The 24,994-nt window shown below is 40.5% G+C and overlaps 1 pseudogene; it reads right to left on the bottom strand.

The window, feature by feature from the left end:
* Window positions 1-18,909, bottom strand: part of LOC129560015 (glycoprotein-N-acetylgalactosamine 3-beta-galactosyltransferase 1-like) — a 28,467-nt pseudogene extending 9,558 nt beyond the window's left edge.
* Window positions 18,910-24,994: the final 6,085 nt, after the last annotated feature.

Raw genomic sequence — 24,994 nt, 5'->3', positions numbered from 1 at the left:
TAAAAACGAAAGAATGATTTCTGTTCGTTTCCAAGGCAAACCATTCAATATTACAGTAATCCAGGCCTATGCCCCAACCAGTAACGCTGAAGAAGCCGAAGTTGAACAGTTCTATGAAGACCTACAAGACCTTTTAGAACGAACACCCAAAAAAGATGTCCTTTTCATTCTAGGGGACTGGAATGCAAAAGTAGGAAGTCAAGAAACACCAGGAGTAACAGGCAAATTTGGCCTTGGAGCATGGAATGAAGCAGGGCAAAGGCTAATAGAGTTTTGTCAAGAGAACACACTGGTCATAGCAAACACCCTCTTCCAACAACACAAGAGAAGACTCTACACATGGACATCTCCAGATGGTCAACACCGAAATCAGATTGATTATATTCTTTGCAGCCAAAGATGGAGAAGCTGTATACAGTTAACAAAAACAAGACCAGGAGCTGACTGTGGCTCAGATCATGAACTGCTTATTGCCAAATTCAGACTTAAATTGAAGAAAGTAGGGAAAACCACTAGACCATTCAGGTATGACCTAAATCAAATCCCTTATGATTATACAGTGGAAGTGAGGAATCGATTTAAGGGACTAGATCTGATAGATAGAGTGCCTGATGAACTCTGGACGGAGGTTTTTGGCATAGGGGATTGAAAGTCTCTTTTGTGTTGGGATGTCTGGAATCTTTTGCTTCTACAGTTAGAGTTTCCAGGTATCTCCCCAGCATTAAGACTTCTCAGGCATAGAAGACTACAGGTGTACATTTTAACCACATCCATAAACCAGGAGTCTTCTACAACCTAGATGTCTATCGACAGATGAATATATAAAGAAGATGTGGCATATATAAATATATATATATATATAATGGAATGTTACTCAGCCATGAAAAAGGAGTGAATCTGAGTCAGTTGTAGTGACATGGATGAACCTAGAGCCTGTTATACAGACTGTATTAAGTCAGAAAGAGGAAAACAGGTATCATATATCAGATATCCTAACAGATATCATGCATCTCTTTCATAGAGATGACTGTAAGCTGAGGCTTTGGCAGGAGTCATGAAGACTGTTAGAATGTATTCTCGATATAGTAACATTATATATATATAGTAATGTCATATATATATATCAGTCAGTTCGGTTCAGTTCAGTCGCTCAGTCGTGTCTGACTCTATGCGACCCCATGAATCACAGCACGCCAGGCCTCCCTGTCCATCACCAACTCCCAGAGTTCACTCAAACTCATGTCCATTGAGTCGGTGATGCCATCCAGCCATCTCATTCTCTGTCGTCCCCTTCTCCTCCCCGCCCCCAGTCCTTCCCAGCATCAGAGTCTTTTCTAGTGAGTCAACTCTTCACATGAGGTGGCCAAAGTATCTGAGTTTCAGCTTTAGCATCAGTCCTTCCAATGAACACCCAGGATCAATCTCCCTTAGAATGGACTGGTTGGATCTCCTTGCAGTCCAAGGGACTCTCAAGAGTCTTCTCCAACACCACAGTTCAAAAGCATCCATTCTTCGGCGATCAGCTTTCTTCACAGTCCAACTCTCACATCCATACATGACCACGGGAAAAACCATAGCCTTGACTAGACAGACCTTGGTTGCCAAAGTAATGTCTCTGCTTTTTAATATGCTATCTAGGTTGGTCATAACTTTCCCTCCAAGAAGTAAGCATCTTTTAATTTCATGGCTTCAATCACCAACTGCAGTGATTTTGGAGCCCAAAAAAATAAAATCTGACACTGTTTCCACTGTTTTTCCATCTATTTCCCATGAAGTGATGGGACCAGATGCCATGATCTTTGTTTTCTGAATGTTGAGCTTTAAGCCAACTTTTTCACTCTCCTCTTTCACTTTTATCAAGAGGTTTTTTAGTTCCTCTTCACTTTCTGCCATAAGGGTGGTGTCATTGCATATCTGAGGTTATTGATATTTCTCCCGGCAATCTTGATTCCAGTCTGTGCTTCTTCCAGCCCTGCGTTCCTCATGATGTACCCTGCATAGAAGTTAAATAAACAGGGTGACAATATACAACCTTGACGGTCTCCTTTTCCTGTTTGGAACCAGTCCGTTGCTCAATGTCCAGTTCTAACTGTTGCTTCCTGACCTGCATACAGCTTTCTCAAGAGGCAGGTCAGGTGGTCTTGGATTCCCATCTCTTTCAGAATTTTCCACAGTTTATTGTGATCCACACAGTCAAAGGCTTTGGCATAGTCAATGAAGCAGAAATAGAATAGATGTTTTTCTGGAACTCTCTTGCTTTCTACATGATCCAGCAGATGTTGGCAATTTGATCTCTGGTGCCTCTGCCTTTTCTAAAACCTGCTTGAACATCTGTAAGTTCACGGTTCACGTATTGCTGAAGCCTGACTTGGAGAATTTTGAGCATGACTTTACTAGCGTGTGAGATGAGTGCAATTGTGTGGTAGTTTGAGCATTTTTTGGCATTGCCTTTTTTGGGATTGGGATGAAGACTGACCTTTTCCAGTCCTGTGGCCACTGCTGAGTTTTCCAAATTTGCTGGCATATTGAGTGCAGCACTTTCACAGCATCATCTTTCAGGATTTGAAATAGTTCAAGTGGAATTCCATCACCTCCACTAGCTTTGTTCGTAGTGATGCTTTCTAAAGCTCACTTGTCTTTACATTCCAAGATAGACGTCTGGCTCTAGGTCAGTGATCACGCCATCGTGATTATCTTGGTCGTGAAGATCTTTTTTGTACAGTTCTTCTGTGTATTCTTGCCACCTCTTCTTAATATCTTCTGCTTCTCTTAGGTCCATACCATTTCTGTCCTTTATCGAGCCCATCTTTGCATGAAATGTTCCCTTGGTATCTCTAATTTTCTTGAAGAGATCTCTTGTCTTTCCTATTCTGTTTTTTTCCTCTATTTCTTTGCATTGATCGCTGAGGAAGGTTTTCTTTACTTGCTATTCTTTGGAACTCTGCATTCAGATGCTTATATCTTTCCTTTTCTCCTTTGCCTTCACTTCTCTTCTTTCCACAGCCTCCTCAGACAGCCATTTTGCTTTCTTGCATTTCTTTTCTATGGGGATGGTCTTGATCCCTGTCTCCTGTACAATGTCATGAACCTATGTCCAGAGTTCATCAGGCACTCTATCGATCAGATGTAGTTCCTTAAATCTATTTTTCACTTCCACTGTATAATCATAAGGGATTTGATTTAGGTCATACCTGAATGGTCTAATGGTTTTCCCTACTTTCTTCAATTTAAGTATATATACACACACATATATATATGTATATGCATACATTTTTCTCCAGAAAAAAACAGATATAATATACTAATGTGTGTATATATATATATATATATATATATGGAATCTAGAAAAATAGAACTGATGAACCTATTTAAAGAGAAAAAATGGAGACACAGATGTAGATAATGGACTTATGGATTTGTCAAGGGAAGGAGAGGGTGGGACAGATTGAGAAAGTAGCGCTGATATATGTACACTCAGTTCAGTTCAGTTCAGTCGCTCAGTCGTGTCCGACTCTCCGCGACCCCATGAATTACAGCACGCCAGGCCTCCCTGTCCATCACCAACTCCTGGAGTACACTCAAACTCATGTCCACAGAGTCGGTGATGCCATCCAGCCATCTCATTCTCTGTTGTCCCCTTCTCCTCCCGCCCCCAACATTTCCCAGCATCAGAGTCTTTTCCAGTGAGTCAACTCGTTGCATGAGGTGGCCAAAGTATTGCAGTTTCAGCTTTAGCATCAGTCCCTCCAATGAACATCCAGGATTGATCTCCTTTAGAATGGACTGGTTGGATCTCCTTGCAGTCCAAGGGACTCTCAAGAGTCTTCTCCAACACCACAGTTCAAAAGCATCGATTCTTCGGTGATCAGCCTTCTTCACAGTCCAACTCTCACATCCATACATGACCACTGGAAAAACCATTGCCTTGACAAATGGACCTTGGTTAGCAAAGTAATGTCTCTGCTTTTTAATATACTATCAAGGTTGGTCATAACTTTCCTTCCAAGGAGTAAGCGTCTTTTAATTTCATGGCTGCAATCAGCATCTGCAGTGATTTTGGAGCCCAAAAAAATAAAGTCTGACACTGTTTCCACTGTTTTTCCATCTATTTCCCATGAAGTGATGGGACCAGATGCCATGATCTTTGTTTTATGAATGTTGAGCTTCAAGCCAACCTTTTCACTCTCCTCTTTCACTTTCATCAAGAGGCTTTTGAATTCCTCTTCACTTTCTGCCACAAGGGTAGTGTCATCTGCATATCTGAGGTGATTGATATTTCTCCCAGCAATCTTGATTCCAGCTTGTGCTTCTTCCAGCCCAGCATTCCTCATGATGTACTCTGCATATAAGTTAAATAAGCAAGGTGACAATATAGAACCTTGACGTACACCTTTTCCTATTTGGAACCAGTCTGTTGTTCCATGTCCAGTATCATGTATAAAATAGATAACTGGTGGGAAACTGCTGTATAGCACATGGAACCCAGCTTGGAGGCCTGTGATGACCTACAGGGGTGGGATGGAGTTAGGGAGGCTCAAGAAGAAAGGGTTTTGTTGGAAATTATGACTGATTTGCATTGTTGTATGTCAGAGACCAGCACAGCATTTTAAAGCAATTATCTTGGAATAGAAATAAGTAAACAAATAAAGAAAATAATAGTAATAATAATAATAAACCCTCACAGATCCTTGGCTCAGTACCACCCTGTTCCTCTACCCATTCACCCTGGTTTATATCATTCTTAAATCTTCTCCCAAGTAAATGGGATCTTCAGGGTCATAGTTTACAAGCTGCCATCTCAAGCTATCTAGTGTGACTTAAGTATCGTCATCTGCTTTCATAAACTGACCTGCACACCCCAGATAATTGTCATGAACATCCTGAGAGGATTTAACTGTTTTCAGTACAGTTGGTCTCTCCATGGTTTGGTGTTTAATCCCACAGTAAGGAAGTCTTTATTTACTGCTGAGCTCATAAACATCGCTTTATTACAAGGTTGAGTTCATGTTGTTCTGATGTATTTGGCCCTTTTCTCTAGACTTTAAGGTCCTGTCATAACCCAGTAAAGAATTTTCACCTTCCTTATAAAGATTTTCTACAGCATTTGTGGTCTCGTATTTATGATGACTAGCACCTGGTTTGACTTCATCTGCCCGTCTAGGTAATTCTGCTCAGTATTAGCTGAATGTCTAGAATGAAGATAATTATTCAGACTACTGGGGCTTCCCTGGTGGCTCAGATGGTAAAGAATCTGCCTACAGTGTGGGAGAACTGGGTTCACTCCCTGGGTTGGGAAGATCCCCTGGAGAAGGGGAATTCAGAATATTAGGCTGGATGTCAGTTACCTTGTTTTCCCAATAAAATACTAAATACTGAGAAAACACAGACACACACACACAAATCTGATTGCTGATCCAGAGAAGGAGGTTAAACAATGCAGCCAAGAATGCTGCCATTTTTGTAAGCATATTTCTGGTGGGCTTCCATCTCTGGTGGGCTTCCCACTGCTAAGAAGGGAGGATGGGAGTGAGGACGAGGAGGCTGGACCACTAGGCACAGTAGTCCAGGGAGCTTCAGGGGCTCCGCCCTATGGCATTATTTTTCAGGATCCTTTTGTATGTGGGCACATGTATGTGGGGATGTCTGTTACTTTATATGAGCATGTACGTTATTTCCATTACATTTGTTTCTCTGTAACAACTCTGAAAGCTGTCAAGCTTATCATCTGTTGACTCCTAATTGCTGATGACAATTTTTAGGATTATTAAATGCCATTTGGGCTCAGGTCATAAATAATAATTTAAAAAATTAGAATAGATTTCCAAAGTATTCAACTTAACAATACAGATAAGTCTGTTAAGAATGGATATTACATTAAAAAGAACAAAATAATGTCATCTGCAACAACATGGATTTTCATAAGTGAAGTAAGTCAGAAAGACAAATACCAGATGATATGACTTATATGTGAAATCTAAACTATGGCACAAATGAGTCTATCTACAAAAGTGAAACAGACTCACGGATATAGAGAACAGATCTGTGGTTTCCAAAGGGGAGGGGGTTGGGGGCGGGGAGGACTGGGAGTTTGAGATTAGCAGATGTAAATTATTATATACAGGATGGCTACACAACAAGGTTCTACTGTATAGATTGTTTGCCGAGTGACTTGTGGTTGTATTGTTAGGGTGAGGATCTTTCACATGTTCCTATATGCCAGTTAGAGGTGGAATACCTCATTTAGGTTTTGTTGCATTAAAAACTTTCCCCAAAATTAGCAGATTGAACAACAGCAACGAAAGAATGGATATTACAATGATTTTTAATAAATATTAGAAACACATAAATTAACTTTACAGTTTTATGTTCAGAAAAATTGATAGCAGCTTAGTAAGGATTTTTTAGTTTGAAACATATCTCCTGAGAGCGTAACAGGTAGGAAGGCCAGAGGTCCCCAAGTGGCAGGCAGAAATAAACTGCAAGTGGCAGATGTTTGTTCCTTTTCTACACAAAATCAAAAGGTGCTTCTTTTAATTCTGTGTTGGCGACACCTGGTTCTGCCTTGAGCTAACCAATACCATTTTTCTTATGGAAATGTTTTTCTTAAGCTATGTTAATGAAACTATATTTACTTTGGAATCTGCCTTTCTTCAAAATGGTTCCGCCTAAGACTAACTTTTTTCTTTTCTCAAACCTTGGGCTGATAATGGCTCAACAAACCAGTATTCATATCAATTGTTTTACGACCAAGGGATGACACACCTGGTGCCAACCTGTCTCAAAAATACATACTTCAGGACAGGGGCCTGGGGAAACTTTCTTAGCCTTGAGGTGTCTCTCTTATCTGATTAGCAGCTTGCTAACAGTGTCAGACTTTATTTTTGGGGCTCCAAAATCACTGCAGATTTGTGATTGCAGCCATGAATTAAAAGACGCTTACTCCTTGGAAGGAAAGTTATGACCAACCTAGATAGCATATTAAAAAGCAGAGACATTACTTTGCCAACCAAGGTCTGTCTAGTCAAGGCTATGGTTTTTCCTGTGGTCATGTATGGATGTGAGAGTTGGACTGTGAAGAAAGCTGATCGCCGAATAATTGATGCTTTTGAACTGTGGTGTTGGAGAAGACTCTTGAGAGTCCCTTGGACTGCAAGGAGATCCAACCAGTCCATTCTAAAGGAGATCAGTCTTGGGTGTTCATTGGAAGGACTGATGGTAAAGCTGAAACTCCAATACTTTGGCCACCTCATGCGAAGAGTTGACTCACTGGAAAAGAGTCTGATGCTGGGAGGGATTGAGGGCAGGAGGAGAAGGGGATGACAGAGAGTGAGATGGCTGGATGGCATCACTGACTTGATGGACATGAGTTTGAGTGAACTCCGGGAGTTGGTGATGGACAGGGAGGCCTGGCGTGCTGTGATTCATGGGGTTGCAGAGAGTCGGAAATGACTGAGCGACTGAACTGAACTGAACAGACATAAAATGCCTTGCTAAAAACTAGCAAGTAGGCACTCTTTCGTCCCCTTCTGATGTCTATGTCAGAAGCTTCCCCTATCTCTATTATACTTTAATAAAACTTTGCTACACAAAAGCTCCAAGCGGTCAGGCCTCATCTCTGGTCCCTGGATCGAATTCCTCTCCTCTGGAGGACACAAATCTCGGCATAGCACATAGCTTGCACCAGCAACCTTTCATTCATATCTAAACTGATTTTTTTTGGATAAAGTCTCAGAAAATCATTTCTAAGTCTTCAGATATTTAAATGTGTGAATTGATTATGGGGGTGGGAAAAGGGTGAAGAAAGACCTTTCCTATAAGTAGTATTTACCACACAGTCCCTCAGTGAATGTTATTTTAATCTATCTAATGAGACAATGCAAAAAGGTCACATTTTTCAGAGTTAATAAAGGTAAAGATGACCTGCCTGCATACATAACTATAGAACTGTCAATTGCACAAACAATTAATTATGTGAACAGATTAATCAGCCAGCAGTTATTAATCACTTGCTCTTTACCTCGTGGCGTGCTAGGTGGTATGAATGATGTAGAATAATGCCGTTACAGATACATATTAATTTCTCAGGAAGTACTTTGGGGAAAAAATATAACAAAAGCTATTCAGAATAAAAGGTGAATTGATATTTAAAATCAATGAGCAACCATTACTTAGTTTTCAGCAGTAATGAAAGATAATTGCCCTATGGTTTTGTTAGGGGAAACACACTGATTGAAACTGCCCACCCTGGCCAGGCACCATAGTAACCATTTGCATGAGTTGTTTTATGACAGGAGTTCCTGATAAGGAACACGGAACTAATAAGCCACACCAACCAGAAGAGTTCGGGAAAGGTCGAAAGGAGACACTGGGTGTCAGTCCACTTCCCAGAATCCCTCTCACTAGCATCCATCTTCGCTGAGCGATGTGTGTGCCACCAGAAAAGACTCTGAATTAGAATGATTGGCCAAAGACCACCCAGAAACTAATCCCATCACCATAAAACCTGAGACTGTGAGCCACGTGGCAGAGCTGTTCTGGGTTCCCTTACCCTACTGCTCTCCACCCAGGTGCCCTTCCCAATAAAATCTCTTGCTTTGTCAGCACGTGTCTCCTTGGACAATTGTTTTCCGAGTGTTAGACAAGAGCCTGCTCTTGGGGCCCTGTAGGGGGCCCTCCCCCTTCCTACAACAGTTTTCCTTTCCATTGACTTTATGAGTGAAACATCTGATTCACTTAACTTTACAAAGAGCTCTAAAAAACTCAAACATAACTTTGGAATGGATGGATGATATTCAGACAGATAGAAAGGCAGATAAACAGTGTATAGTTTATGGTTATCTAAAGTGGAGTTGTTTAGTCGTGTCCAACTCTTTGCAACCCCATAGACTGCAACCTGCCAGTCTCCTCCATCCATGAGATTTTCCAGGCAAGAATACTGTAGTGAGTTGCATTTCTTCTCCAGGGAATCTCCCCGACCCAGGGGACAAACCCAGGTCTCCTGTACTGCAGCGAGACTCTTTACCATCTGAGCCACCAGGGTCTAAGTCTGCCATTTTGAAGGATTTGGCTGTCTCAAATACTGCCTTACAAACAAAGCAATACATAAACCATAATGGAAAAGAATATGAAAAAAAATAAACATTTTATATATATATACATATAATGTATAACTGAGTCACTGTGCTGTAAGCAGAAATAAATACAACATTGTAAATCAACTATGTTTGAATAAAATAAATTTTAAAAATAAGTAAAAATGCATTTTTTTTTTCTTTTTAGTCACCATGAAGGAGGAAACAGAACAGGCTCCATCTTGAAAGCAGGACTCCATCTTGGGCCGGACTTTGGACTTTGAGCTATATGCCCAGTATCTATGGAAACGACATACCAACTGGAAAACCAGGCCCCCCAGATGGAAGAACCCCAGGGCTCATATCTAGACTCTCCATTGCCTAAAAGAATACCCTAATTATCTGTATAACCAAATAAAATAATAAATTCCATTATGCTTATTGGGGTATGACCACAGGCCTATTGATAATTGTCCACTGTTAACCACCTAGGCTTAAGGCAAATGAATCACGGGTTAACTTTGATTATATCTTTCTCTTCCTTTGTTCAGACTAGTTTCAGGGAATTTGGGGAGGTGGGTTTGGGCGCGTACACTCAGGGTATATAAGGTTTTCACAAATGCTGGTCGGGGTCCTTGGCTAAGAGGAGACTCTTCCTTGGGCCCATCGGTGTAATAAACTGCACTCCACTATCTACATCGTCCTTCTGAATGAGTTTGTTTCTCAGAACACATGGCTACAACAACCAAAGTGAAAGTGAAAGTCGCTCAGTCATGTCCAACTCTTTGCGACCCATAGCCAGTGCAGTCCATGGAATTCTCCAGGCCAGAATACTGGATTGGGTAGCCTTTCCCTTCTCCAGGGGATCGTATGTCCATTCTTTGTGACTCCAAGGACTGTAGCCCTCCAGGATCCTCTGTCTGTGGGATTTTCTAGGCAAGATAGAAAACAACACAAAGCAAAAATCCCAGAAAACAATATAACAAGCTAAACTCTTTAATGAGAATGTTGTACTTTAAGTTCCTTTTGTTAAAAAAAAAATATTTGCTTTATCCCTTAGCAACTACAAGTCTGTTTTTCTATGTCTGTTAGTCTAAGCTCCTTTTTAAACACTAGGATATAAAAGTTTGACATTTGGATCAGTCAGGATCCACCCTAAGGGAAAAGAGATGGCACCCACAGGTTAGGATATTTTGAGGAAACTTTTAATTTACAATGGAAATAATTACCAGGGAGGACCGGGGTTTACAGAACCACAGATGTTCCCATCAGCACAAGGCATCCAACAGCAATTGAAGTGTTAATGACACCCAAACTTGAAAGTTGAAATCACAAATACTAACAGAGAGGAAGAAAGAGAAGCAGACTTGGGGCAGAGAGACTTCCCTGGCAGTCTAGGGGTTAAGACTTTGAGCTTTCACAGCAGTGGGTACAGATTCCATCCCTAGTTGGAAAAGTCTGATCCTATCTGCCGCATGGCTCAACAAAACAACAAAACAAAACACACAAACAGTCCCGTGATCTTTCTCACCTCTAAGTCCTACCATAAGTTATTTTCTCTGCTTGAAATGGTCTTCTCTGTCCTCTTCATTTTGTTGATTTCTCATCCTTCTGATCTTAAGCTAGATATCGCTTCATCCAGGAAGCCCTCCTGGATCTCCTTTACCCCCAGTTCAGAAGGATCCTTGTTATGGTCACCATTTACTAGAGCCCTTAATCAGAGGGGTTAATTGTCTTTCTCCTTTGTGTATAGGAGTGGGGCCACTTTCCCCCAAACCTAGTATGGTGAGTGACACGCAGTAATGACTTAAATATGCCTAAAAGCCAAGAGCGATATCAACACAACAAACTCATTTAAAGTAATTTTTTCGGGTAGCAAGTGCCCAGAATTTTAGAAAACTTATGTGGATAGACTTTCTTTTTTAGATTATTTTAGAATGTCTCCTTCTGAATGACAGAAGATGGCATTCTAAAAACTTTGAGGATGGCAAGGTAGAACATATTACCACCTGTTCTAAGAAATAAGACCCCTGAGATGTGAATGCAATTGTCATTACATATTTCAAAGTTTTTCTGCTTTCTGTTTTGAATGTGGATTTAACAATAATACAGGGGAAATGGATCCTCTTAAGAAGTTTTTAAGAATGAGTTTTACAGCATGTGAGTGATTGAAGCACTTGGGGTGGAGTGCCTGCAGGCCAGGGGGCTGTCACTCACATAGGCCAGATACAAACATCCTCAGGAGATACACTGCATTCTTCTGGACCCCTGTCTCTTGGTGTTAACGATCACCACTGTGTTTGATCATGGTCCTCTTTGGGCTTTTAATTTCGTAATTGAAATGGAGTAGGTTTCATATACTATTGCCCTTTTCAAAAAGCTTTTAGCTGTCATTGTATTTGTTGACCTTGGTTTTGTGCCTCTTTGCTGTCTTGTGGGCACATGTATTGCTTCCATCTTATGTGTTGCTGAACTTGAAATTTATTATCTCTTGAGTAGAAATTAATGACGGTGATTTGTAAGGTTATAAAATGAATTGCAAGTTCGTAACTGTGGTGCTGGAGAAGACTCTTGAGAGTCCCTTGGACTGCAAGGAGATCCAACCAGTCCATTCTAAAGGAGATCAATCCTGGGTGTTCATTGGAAGGACTGATGCTAAAGCTGAAACTCCGATACTTTGGCCACCTCATGCAACGAGTTGACTCACTGGAAAAGATTCTGATGCTGGGAGGGATTGGGGGTGGGAGGAGACGGGGACGACAGAGAATGAGATGGCTGGATGGCATCATCGACTCGATGGACATGAGTTTGAGTGAACTCCGGGAGTTGGTAATGGACAGGGAGGCCTGGCGTGCTGTGATTCTTGGGGTTGCAAAGAGTCGGACACGACTGAGTGACTGAACTGAACTGAACTGAAGATGTGAGAACTATTTAAATGCTGTATTTTTTCAAAAAAATAAAAATTACTGAAGTCTAAGTATGTGGAAATGATTCAGTGCTATATAGATATTATATAATTGCTTTAAAGTATAAATATTAGAAATACATAAATTCATCTTCAGCATGGTATACAGTGGAGGGCTGTGGGTGATACAAGGTCTATCTAGACAGGGACTTCCATGTTTTAGTTCTAGCTCTAGAGCAAACACTATATACTCAGTAAGGACTTTTTACTGTCTAAGCATGTTATCTTCTAGAACTGCTTCAGTATTTAAATAGTATTTAGTATTAAGGGTCGGACACGACTGAGCGACTTCACTTTCACTTTTCACTTTCACACATTGGAGAAGGAAATGGCAACCCACTCCAGTGTTCTTGCCTGGAGAATCCCAGGGAAGGGGGAGCCTGGTGGGCTTCCATCTATGGGGTCACACAGAGTCGGACACGACTGAAGTGACTTAGCAGCAGCAGCAGCAGTATTTAAATATCTTAGCTGGCAATTTTGGAGGTGAATAGGAACAAAAGAGGCCAAGGCACCATAAGACAGATACAAAGCTCTATTCTGCATACTGTTTTGCTAGCTTATTTAAGTCTGAATTTTTTTTTTTTTTTATTATTGGAGGCTAATTCACTGCAGATGCTGATTGCAGCCAGGAAATTAAAAGACGCTTACTCCTTGGAAGGAAAGTTATGACCAACCTAGATAGCATATTAAAAAGCAGAGACATTACTTTGCCAACCAAGGTCCGTCTAGTCAAGGCTATGGTTTTTCCAGTAGTCATGTATGGATGTGAGAGTTGGACTGTGAAGAAAGCTGATCACCGAAGAATTGATGCTTTTGAACTGTGGTGCTGGAGAAGACTCTTGAGAGTCCCTTGGACTGCAAGGAGATACAACCAGTCCATTCTAGAGGAGATCACTCCTGGGTGTTCATTGGAAGGACTGATGCTAAAGCTGAAACTGCAATACTTTGGCCACCTCATGCAATGAGTTGACTCACTGGAAAACAGTCTGATGCTGGGAGGGATTGAGGGCGGGAGGAGAAGGGGACGACAGAGAATGAGATGCCTGGATAGCATCACCGACTCGATGGGCATGAGTTTGAGTGAACTCTGGGACTTAGTGATGGACAGGGAGGCCTGGCGTGCTGTGATTCATGGGGTCGCAAAGAGTCGGACACGACTGAGCTACTGAACCGAACTGAACTGAATTACTTTACAATATTATATTGGTTGGTTTTGCCATACATTGACATGAATCTGCCCCAGGTGTACATGTGTTCCCCTTCTTGAACCCCTCTCCCACCTCCCTCCTCCCCTTATCCTCCCTCTGGGTCATCCCCGCACACCAGCCCCGAGCATCCTGTATCTTGAGTCGAACCTGGACTGGTGATTCATTTCACATATGATAATATACATGTTTCAATACCATTCTCCCAAATCATCTCGCCCTCACCCTCTCCCACAGAGTCCCAAAGACTGTTCTATACACCTGCGTCTCTTTTGCTGTCTCGTATACAGGGTTATCATTGCCATCTTTCTAAATTCCATATATATGCGTTAGTATACTGTATTGGTGTTTTTCTTTCTGGCTTACTTTACTCTGTATGGTAGGCTCCAGTTTCATCCACCTCATTAGAACTGATTCAAATGTATTCTTTTTAATGGCTGAGTAATACTCCATTGTGTATATGTACCAAAGCTTTCTTATCCATTCGTCTTCATATGGACATCTAGGTTGCTTCCATGTCCTGGCTATTATAAACAGTGCTGCAATGAACATTGGAGTACATGTGCCTCTTTCAATTCTGGTTTCCTCGGTGTGTATGCCCAGGAGTGTGATTGCTGGATCATATAATTTTTGAAATAGGTAAACCCTTTATTTCTACTTCTTGAGGTTATCTCAAGAAGTCCTTGATATGATGTAAAATATTTGGAGAATAACTACTTCACAGATTGAGAAATGGGTAGTAGAGGTAAGTTAATTATTAATATAATTGAAAATTTGGCATTCTCCATCACAATTCCCCAGCCCCAAACAATTTTTTTAGCTAAAGAGGGAACAATTGGTAATATGTTTTATTATTAGTTTTGTTTCCCTTCTGTTTCTGTTGTCCTTACCCTTTTCAACTAGAAAAGTTCTTCATTCTTCCGTCATTAATTCACTCCCTTATTTGACAATGATTTATTGACCACCTGCCACTCTGCTCAGGTTGTGTGGACAAAGATGAAAGCAGCAGTCACTGTTCCCACAGAACTCATAGTTGGTTCAAATTGTCTAAAGGCAGAAGGCAGATGGAAAACAGCAAAGCTAGAGATGATGCAGTTGTCTACTTAGTTTGCATTGATGACAAGGAATTCACGCACTATTATTTTTCTCATTGCAAGAAACATGGAAATTCAGAGAAAAGTCAGGAGTACAGATGTAGATTTGACTTTTCTACACTTGGAAACTCCATCCAAAAATGTGAGGTTTTCAAAATAGAAGTCTAGCATTGATTAGGAAGTTCATTTCTCTGAAACGATGAGAAATGAAATTGGTAATAGAAACATAGAAGGCATCATCGAAGAGGCAATTGCATGGAGAATAAGACAAGTAGGAATGCATATACTGGTACAAAGCACAAAGGCAAAAATATTAACAGTTAAAATAATGTTGTGCTTTGTACCATTTATTAAATAAAAATTTAAAAATAAATAAAGGAATGCATATCTTCAGAAATGACTTTATTTTTAATTTCTCAAATATTATAAAATAAGAACAACAAAGATGTATTACAGAATAAACTTTATCCTTCAAGGAGTGTCCATTGCAGTCCTGAGAGGCTTGAACTAATTTTTACAGAAGCAGAAACAGAAGTCCAGGGAAGCTAGGTAACTTGCTCAGACATCCAGCTATTAGGAGACAGAGTGAGAATTTGAAATTAGAAGGGACAGGTTTCCGATTCCTGCTCCTGCCCTAAACTTGACATCCTTGGTATGAATCATCTGAGAATCCTTCAGGAGCTGCCCTGATCCCTCCTGTGGCCAAGGGCCACTCTGCTCAGGTCCTCGGCTTCCCATTGAAGGAAGAGATAGAAATGGGACATTTCCCCTCGGATAGGGAAAAAACTGAGAGGGACGTGTTTTAATTAAATTTGAGTAGAATTTCCATTCCAATAAGGGCATGAATTTATTCTCTCCGTCAAAATCCTTCAGGGCCATTTAAATCCTATCTCCTAATTAGGAACTTTGCACCAAAATTGTATTCGTGCACACTTTGCTCTTCAAACTCTGCTTCAATCTAATAGAATATATTTTCAAACTTGCAGAACTGAAAAGAACAAAGGGCTTTAAAACTTTGCTGTACTCGAAAGGAATCCGAGTGTCATTGTAGGCCTTGGCTCAGCACTTCACAGTGCTGAGACTATGGGGGGACACTAGTTCATCAGTACTAGGAATTTCATTAAAAATGCTAGTAATATATTAAACTGTACACACATGTGCACAAACATGTATATAAATGCACAAACTATAAAACAAATGTAAAAAGTTTATATTATGGCTTGTTTTTAAGATAAAGAGTATTGTGTCTGAGAAAAGGAGCGTTATCTGAAAGACCAGCTGATGAAGAACCTCAGGGTTGAATTTGTCAGTCTTCAAAACAGTGTTTTAAAAGTAAATAAAATATCATCAGCCCATTCTTATGCATCTTGCCTGTCCACTTACCTGGGTGTGTAATTCATCTTGTACAGTATAAGGTCAACTCTGATGATTTGTTGAAACAAAGAATTGTGTCTTTTGAAATTACAAATTAAAAAAAAACCCTGAGTAGACTCAGGATGATTGTTGAATAATAGTTTCTAATCACAAACCACCTCAGTGGTTAACTTTAATCATCACATCTACTATTTTACATTTAACTCTTGAAAATCAAGGTCAAAGACAAGAAAGTAATTTTTTTAAACAATCTTCTTTCTTTCCGCTTTTGAGAAAAAATTCAGAGGAAGCAAAGTATCAGATTTGAATAGTAAACAGTGTAAGACAGAAGAATCTGTAAGTATAAATGTCCAGATACAGTTCATTGCTAAACAAGAAGAACATACTGATTGACTTGTTTCTCACATAGAAAACAAAACTTCAACTGGTATTTTAAATAATGACAGTTGGCATATGCAGTTTCAGTGTAGAAATTATAATAAGAACCGGAGTTTACAGGTTTAAACTTCCTGGGAAATACTGAAGAAGTTAATAATATTACCCCAGAGAATAAATTTAGAATGTGTTTCAACAATTTTCCCACTAATACCTGTTTTAATTATTTTGTGTATTCCAGGATCCAACCTAGGGTATTAAGTTTTATTTAGTAACAGTTTTTAAAATCTCTACCTGCCATAGAGACTTTTGAAAAACATGAAGAATTTTGTAGAATGTCCTTCATTGGGTTTTTCTGATGTTTCCCCATAATTCAGGTCAGTTCAGTTGCTCAGTCATATCTGACTCTTTGAGACCCCATGAACCGTAGCAGGCCAGCCCTCCCTATCCATCACCAACTGCCGGAGTCTACCCAAATCCATGTCCATTGAGTCGGTGATGCCATCCAACCATCTCATCCTCTGTTGTCCCCTTCTCCTCCTGCCCTCAGTCTTTCCCAGCATCAGGATCTTTTCAAATAAGTCAGGTCTTACTATCAGGTGGCCAAAGTATTGGCGTATCAGCTTCAACATCAGTCCTTCCAATGAACACCCAGGACTGATCTCCCTTAGGATGGACTGGTTGGATCTCCTTGCAGTCCAAGGGACTCTCAAGAGTCTTCTCTAACATCACAGTTAAAAAGCATCAATTCTTCGGTGATCAGTTTTCTTTATAGTCCAACTCTCACATCCATATATGACCACTGGAAAAACCGTAGCCTTGACTAGACAGACCTTTGTTGACAAAGTAATGTCTCTGCTTTTTAATATGCTATCTAGGCTGGTCATAACTTTCCTTCCAAGCAGTAAGTGTCTTTTAATTTCATGGTTGAAGTTGCCATCTGCAGTGATTTTTGAGCCCCTCAAAATAAAGTCTGACACTGTTTCCACTGTTTCCCCATCTATTTCCCATGAAGTGATGGGACCAGATGCCGTGATCTTATTTTTCTGAATGCTGGCTTTAAGCCAACTTTTTCGCTCTCCTCTTTCACCTTCATCAAGAGGTTCTTTAGTCCTTCTTCACTTTCTGCCATAAGGGTGGTGTCATCTGCATATCTGAGGTTATTGATATTTCTCCCGGAAATCTTGATTCCAGCTTGTGTTTCCTCCAGCCCAGCATTTCTCATGATGTACTTTGCATATAAGTTAAATAAGCAGGGTGACAATGTACAGCCTTGACGTACTCCTCCTATTTGGAACCAGTCTGTTGTTCCATGTCCAGTTCTAACTGTTGCTTCCTGACCTGCATACAGGTTTCTCAAGAGGCAGGTCAGGTGGTCTGGTATTCCCATTGTTTTCAGAATTTTCCACAGTTTATTGTGATTCACACAGTCACAGGCTTTGGCATAGTCAATAAAGCAGAAATAGATGCTTTTCTGGAACTCTCTTGCTTTTTCCATGATCCAGCGGATGTTGGCAATTTGATCTCTGGTTCCTCTGCCTTTTCTAAATCCAGCTTGAACATCTGGATGTTCATGGTTCACGTATTGCTGAAACCTGGCTTGGAGAATTATGAGCATTACTTTGCTAGCATGTGAGATGAATGCAACCGTGCTGTAGTTTGAGCTATCTTTGGCATTGCCTTTCTTAGGGATTGGAATGAAAACTGACCTTCTCCAGTCCTGTGGCCACTGCTGAGTTTTCTGAATTTGCTGGCATGTTGAGTGCAGCACTTTCACAGCATCATCTTTTAGGATTTGAAATAGCTCAACTGGAATCCCATCACCTCCCCTAGCTTTGTTCCTAGTGATGCTTCTTAAGGCCCACTTGACTTCACATTCCAGGATGTCTGGCTCTAGGTGAGTGTGAGTGATCACACCATCGTGATTATCTGGGTTGTGAAGATCCTTTTTATACAGTTCTTCTGTGTATTCTTGCCACCTCTTCTTAATATCTTCTGCTTCTATTAGGTCCCTACCATTTCTGTCCTTTATTGAGCTTATCTTTGCATGAAATGTTCCATTGGTATCTCTAATTTTCTTAAAGAGATCTCTAGTCTTTCCCATTCTATTGTTTTTTTTCTATTTCTTTGCATTGATCGCTGAGGAAGGCTTTCTTATCCCTCCTTGCTATTCTTTGGAACTCTGCATTTAAATGGGTATATCTTTCCTTTTCTCCTTCACTTTTCATGGCTATATGTAAGGCCTCCTCAGACAGCCATTTTTCTGTTTTGCATTTCTTTTTCTTGGGGATGGTCTTGCTCCCTGTCTCCTGTACAATGTCACGAACCTCTGTCCATAGTTCATCAGGCACTCTATCTATCAGATCTAGTCCCTTAAATCTATTTCTCACTTCTACTGTATAATCATTAGGGATTTGATTTAGGTCATAACTAAATGGTCTAGGTGTTTTCCCTACTTTCTTCAATTTAAGTCTGAATTGGGCAATAAGGAGTTCATGATCTGAGCCACAGTCAGCTCCTGGTCTTGTTTTTGCTGACTGTAAAGAGCTTCTCCATCTTTGGCTGCAAAGAATATAATCGATCTGGTTTCAGTGCTGACCATTTGGTGACATCCATGTGTAGAGTCTTTTCTTGTGTTGTTGGAAGAGGGTGTTTGCTATGAGCAGTGCGTTCTCTTGGCAGAACCCTATTAGCCTCATAATTAGACTAGGATTGTGAATTTGGGGGAAGGATGTCACAGAAGTGAAGAACCTTGACCGTTACTCCATATCAGGAGGCCGATGATACCGATATGGCTTGTCTTTGATGACACTAACCTGAGTCATTTGGTTAGGGTTCTGTCCAATAGGGTTTCTCCATAGGAATATTTCCATTTTCCCCTTTTCATATACTGTTCTTTGGTGGAAAGTCACTAACTCCAGTTCATACTAAAAGGAAGGAAAATTAAGTTTCACCTCTTTCAGTGGAAAAAATAAAAGTGAAAATATTACTCGCCTAGTTAGTCGTGTCTGACTCTTTGTGACGCTATGGACTGTAGTCCACCAGGCTCTTCTGTCCATGGAGTTCTCTAGTCACGAATGCTAGAGTGGGTTGCCATTTCCTCCTCCAGGGGATCTTCCCAATGCAGGGATTGAACCTGGGTCTCCTGCATTGCAGGCAGATTCTTTACCATCTGAGCCACCAGGGAAGCCCCTCCTTTAGTGAAGGCAACATAAAAAATATAGGTTAAAACCCAAGCAAGTGTTTGGAGGTAAACACTCTGAAGCTATGCAGATAACCTGTTTCTCCCTAAAGCTTTCCCATTAATTTTATTGTTCATTGGTGGATGTTGCCTACAGTGATTATTATTGTGGTATCCAGGGAGGAATTTTCTACGTTGTTCATACCATATTCTTTTGAAAAACAACTTTAAAAAATAAGAATTCTGGTGCATGATAAATTATATCTACCGAAATGGCTTAAGCTACACAAAGTGCATTTGTAGTGTTTTCTTCAAAACAGTATCAGCTCTAAGAAACAAAGCCCATCACCATGCTCTCTCAGGGACAAGTGCATTAGAGCACTGAGTAATGCAAAGATGCTTAATGGTCCCAGGGCAGGTGCATCGCCCTTTCTGACAGTGCTCATTTGCATATGCACATTTAATCCCAGCAGGAGGTGTGCATTCAGGGGTCCCTCAGGGCAGAAATACAGACACTCTCAGGTAAAAGCAATTCTTCATAAACTTTATAACCTCATTCCAAAACTCCAGTTGTCAGTGAACAGCTTTCCAGACTGACATCTTAAATCAAGAAAATGTCACACGTGTACAGTAACTGGCCTAATCTTTTCTGTAAATTGCTGCCTGTGGTTTTCAAAAACATGGTAAATTGCTGGCAATTGACAATGTGTCTCCCTGCACAGCTAACTTCACTTCTGCACAGTTAACAAATCAATCTTAAATTATTCATCAGATCACCCAGTGTCTACGTTCTGATTGACAGTCATTGATTTTGGGGACCTGGAATTCTGCCTTTTATACTGAGATAGAATTTCCCACCTGATTGTTTCTATTGTCTTCAAATGTAAAATTAAAACCATGAGCAGGAAAAATATCTACACGTCCTGTCGCAGTATCTCAGTTAATGTTGAAGCACAAGTCACTACTCAGACTTTTGCTCTCCCATACTGCTAGGAAGTAGAGCAGACTGTTTTCTCAGACTAACAATGCCCCCTAATGTTTCAAATACAGAGTGTTTCTCTGTTAATTGTGTAATTATTGGACAATTAAATGGTTATTTGTACAAGATAAAACATGAGATGCCCCATTACAAAATGATGCTATTATACCACTGCACATTGTTCTGGGAACAATCATCTTAAGGGCTAAATCATCTTAAACAGCTCAAACAAATAGAATTTTGTTCCTAAAGTCAGTTTAGGGATGTAAGTTTTTCTGCGGAGACTTCTAGCACAATTTTTTTTTTTTCTAGCAGTATACTTTTTTAAGTGGATTTTTTCCAGAAGCATATGTACCATGCCTTGAAGCATGTTTTTGAGTCAGTACTGGCTCTGAGTTAAATAATACACATGGATCATAAAAGAGTTTTATATTTGAGAAACACATTTATCTATATTTGCTCAGGAAGATTAACTTCAAGGCACCTTAGAAGGATCTCCATCAAGAAGGCTTGTCACAGTTGCTCTGGCCTATAACATTGTAGCTCAGTTTTATTTAGAGCATTTCCCTTCAAGATCACCTTCTAAGGACAGTGATTCACATTCTGATTCATGACCACATGCAATCACAAGTATAACTACAGGTAAAAGAATCTGGAAAAAGAGCGTGGGATGGAAATGGGCAAATCAACACAAATTCATCACAGGAGATAGGAAAAACACTGCTTTTCTTAACTGTGGTTTGTCATAAACACCCTCATATGTGAATATCAACATTAAATAGGAAATGTTAAGGTTATATCCTCTTGGTTCCTAAACACAGTTCTTTTTTTCTTTATTGGGGGTAATTACAATGCTGTGTTGGTTTCTGTTGTACAACTCAAATCAGTCATAATTATATATATGTATAGGGCTTCCCAGGTGGCATTAGTGGTAAAGAACCTGGCCTGCCAATGCAGGAGACATAGTGCAAGTTCAATCCCTGGGTCAGGACGATCCCCAGGAGGAGGTCATGGCAACCCACTCCAGTATTCTTGCCTGGAGAATCCCCTGGCCAGAGGAGCTTGGTGGGTTACAGTCCATAGGGATGTAGAGTCACATACAACTGAAGCAGTTTAGCACACACAGGCGCATGTATATATATAGATGTGAGAGTTGGACTGTGAAGAAAGCTGATCCCCGAAGAATTGATGCTTTTGAACTGTGGTGCTGGAGAAGACTCTTGAGAGTCCCTTGGACTGCAAGGAGATACAACCAGTCCATTCTAAAGGAGATCAATCCTGGGTGTTCATTGGAAGGACTGATGCTAAAGCTGAAACTGCAATACTTTTGCCACCTCATGCGACGAGTTGACTCACTGGAAAAGACTGTGATGCTGGGAAAGGTTGGGGGTGGGAGGAGAAGGGGACGACAGAGAATGAGATGGCTGGATGGCATCACCGACTCGATGGACATGAGTTTGAGTGAATTCCGGGAGTTGGTGATGGACAGGGAGGCCTGGCGTGCTGTGATTCATGGGGTCACAAAGAGTCGGACACGACTGAGAGACTGAACCTAACTGAACCGACACCTTCTTTTTGAGCCTCCCTCCCCTCTCCCATCCCACTCCTTCGAGGTCTTAAAATTGTAAGTTTATAAGTTCTTAAACTTATAAATCTATTATATTTTCCTCTGGAGACCATTGTTCATCCTTGGATTTAACACTCTTGCTTTATGTAGCCAGAATTCTAAGAGAAGTCCCTTATTATAATACTTTCACAGTGGATCATTATTTATTAAATTGTTTATGTTTCTCATTATGTAGAAAACTTTTTGAGAACAGAAGCTGACTACCTGGTGTATTTTTATGTTCCCGATTGCCATGCTCATGAGTTCTAAATTAAAATTTGGATGAATTGGTTCATATTAGGTTGTCTTTGGTGTATCACGGAAAAACCCTAAAACCATGGCTTACAAGACAGTCTCTTGTGTACAGAAATCCAATAATAAGACAGTCTAGATATGATGTCACAGCTCCTTAAAGTCGGAATGTCCCAGGGCCTCCTGCTGTCTTTGTTTTATTATCCCAATCAATGACTTGTCTGTTCCAGGTTACTTTATGGTTCAAGCTGGCTGTTTAGGCTTCAGCCAATTCCTTTTCCCATCTTTCCCTACATAGTTGGTTTGATTTCCCCATCATTCTGTTTATCCTCATTCTCAGCCTTTCTCCTTCAGCATAGGGGATCTAGTCTCTGGTGGATGTCCTGAGATTGACGCACCAGTCAAACCACAAATCAAATGTGCAGTGAACTTTCTCTGTGCAAAGAGAAATGTTTTAGCTCTGCCATGAAGTATGTGATTCTTGTCAAATGAGTTATAGAGGCAAGTTCATATGGCAATTCGGTAACTTTTTTTTTTTTCCTCTATAATATTTCAGAAGGTTCAGTTCAGTTCAGTTCAGTCGCTCAGTCGTGTCCGACTCTCCGCGACCCCATGAATCAAAGCACGCCAGGCCTCCCTGTCCATCACCAACTCCCGGAGTACACTCAAACTCATGTCCACAGAGTCGGTGATGCCATCCAGCCATCTCATTCTCCATCGTCCCCTTCTCCTCCCGCCCCCAACCTTTCCCAGCATCAGTCTTTTCCAGTGAGTCAACTCGTCGCATGAGGTGGCCAAAGCATAATTATATTATAAACTCTGCTCCTACAAGGTGCTTTGGCTAAATATTCACCAGTGACCATTTAATTTTGTGATATGTTCTTAACTATTGTATCAAACTGCTTGAAGTCGTACATTGCCATTGTGTTAAGGAAAACAGTGTGACATGCAAATCAATGTACTTAGTGGTTCCCTTTTATAATCTTTTGAAACATTGCAAATGTCACCTAAAATTCTTCATGTCACATTACGTCTTCATTGAAGTTTCTCAACTATTACTGTAACAGTAAGGGCATATCTATTAAATACATGAATCAACCTCACTGCAGGGTAATTGACAGTCTTAATGGCCACCTCATGCGACGAGTTGACTCACTGGAAAAGACTCTGATGCTAGGAAAGGTTGGGGGCGGGAGGAGAAGGGGACGACAGAGGATGAGATGGCTGGATGACATCACCTACTCTGTGGACATGAGTTTGAGTGAACTCCGGGAGTTGGTGATGGACAGGGAGGCCTGGTGTGCTGTGATTCATGGGGTCGTGGAGAGTCGGACACGACTGAGCGACTGAACTGAACTGAACTGAATGACGTTTACGGGTGTACTATTTGTTCTACACATTGTTATTCTAGAATGACCTTATGATACATATGCTTGCTCCATCAAGAATTCCACTTATACATTTGAATTTCCTTTCAAAGACCACAGCAACATATTGCACTGAACACTATGAAAGCTGTTTTCTTTGGAGCATAGCAATGCTTTCACTGACATTTAGCAGTCATAGCCTACTCTCAATGCTTTAACTTCAGCAAACAGTGACCTAACTCTCATAGACTGAAATAATTTCAGATTTATTAAGAAAGACGAGCTGTTTTTGTTGATGCATGTGAGCAAAGTGGATAAATGTGGAGACCATCACGTCCACAGACCCCCAGGGAGATCAGAGATGAGTGAGAGCAGGATTACCTCCACCCTCCCTCCAGCTTCAGTCTCACTTCAGATGTGTACCGCGGCTGCATCCTGCCCCTTGCTTAGGTGGCAGAGCCTGGGGAAGGAAGTGTGGGAAGAGGAGAAAACCCTCAAGCCACAGGCCACAAGTGTGGTTTGCTTGGCCAGGGAGCAATATGAGATGGAGCTTTGACAACCAAGTTTTAACCATTAAAGTTGGTCCAGACTATGTATGGTGTACTAAGGAAATTGAAACAGGGATGTAACACAGAAGAGTTAGGGAAGGTGTTATTGTGAAAATACAATCCTTTCATAGTTGTGTTCTTGTATTGAAACTATGAAGCAAATGAATTACACAGACAAAACATTTAATTTTGTTTTAAAAATGTTTATTCCCATATGTTGATTGGAGGGAGAATATAGTATGAAATAAAATTGGCAGAGACAATATATTTCAGTGTAGTTATTCAATCGTATTTGCAAAGACCTGTTCAATACAGTTCTATTATAAATATGAATTCAGAGAGATGCTGAATGATGGCAATTAGAATAGTGACAGAAGAAGAAATGACCAATGATAAATTCTCTGTCAAGAAGATGGTTAAAGATCATGATGTCTAATGTTCAAGATGAATCTCATTCATCATGTGCTGTTCTGTGCCATCTTTTATCACAGTCTTCAGTAAGTGTCTGCTATGACCAGCAGTCCTGTGTTTACGGTGTCTGATGCAACAGGGGAAGTGACTGGTAGAGGGACAAGAGAACTGAGAGTGACAGTAAGGAACTTAATCCCAGCAGAAAAATGGGCTGCCTGCTGTCAATTCCATAGGATGTACCTTATCTGGTCTAATTTGCTATCTATTTGGAATTAAGTTATAGAGAAGGAAATAAAGTGAATGCAAATTGCAAGATGCAAAGTGGGTTGAAATAAGCATAACATAATATACATAACGATTCTATTTGTAAAGTCCAAATCATCTTATAATCTGTATATGATAGAAGACATTTGGGCAATTATTAGCACATTCTAAAGGAGAAATATTAGCTTACAGGTATTGAACTTAGTATAAGAAATGCATGGTCCACGGACACAGCTATTGATGTGAGACGTGACAAGTTCTAACTACACGGTATTTATATTGTAGAACAAGTAGAAGCCATT

The sequence above is a fragment of the Moschus berezovskii genome, chromosome 16, assembly GCF_049115385.1.
Source record: "Moschus berezovskii isolate FMDL1 chromosome 16, NW_MosBer_1.0, whole genome shotgun sequence".
NCBI classification, from domain to species: domain Eukaryota; kingdom Metazoa; phylum Chordata; class Mammalia; order Artiodactyla; family Moschidae; genus Moschus; species Moschus berezovskii.
Note: the sequence above shows the minus strand (reverse complement) of the source record. Positions and strands in the feature narration are given on the sequence as shown.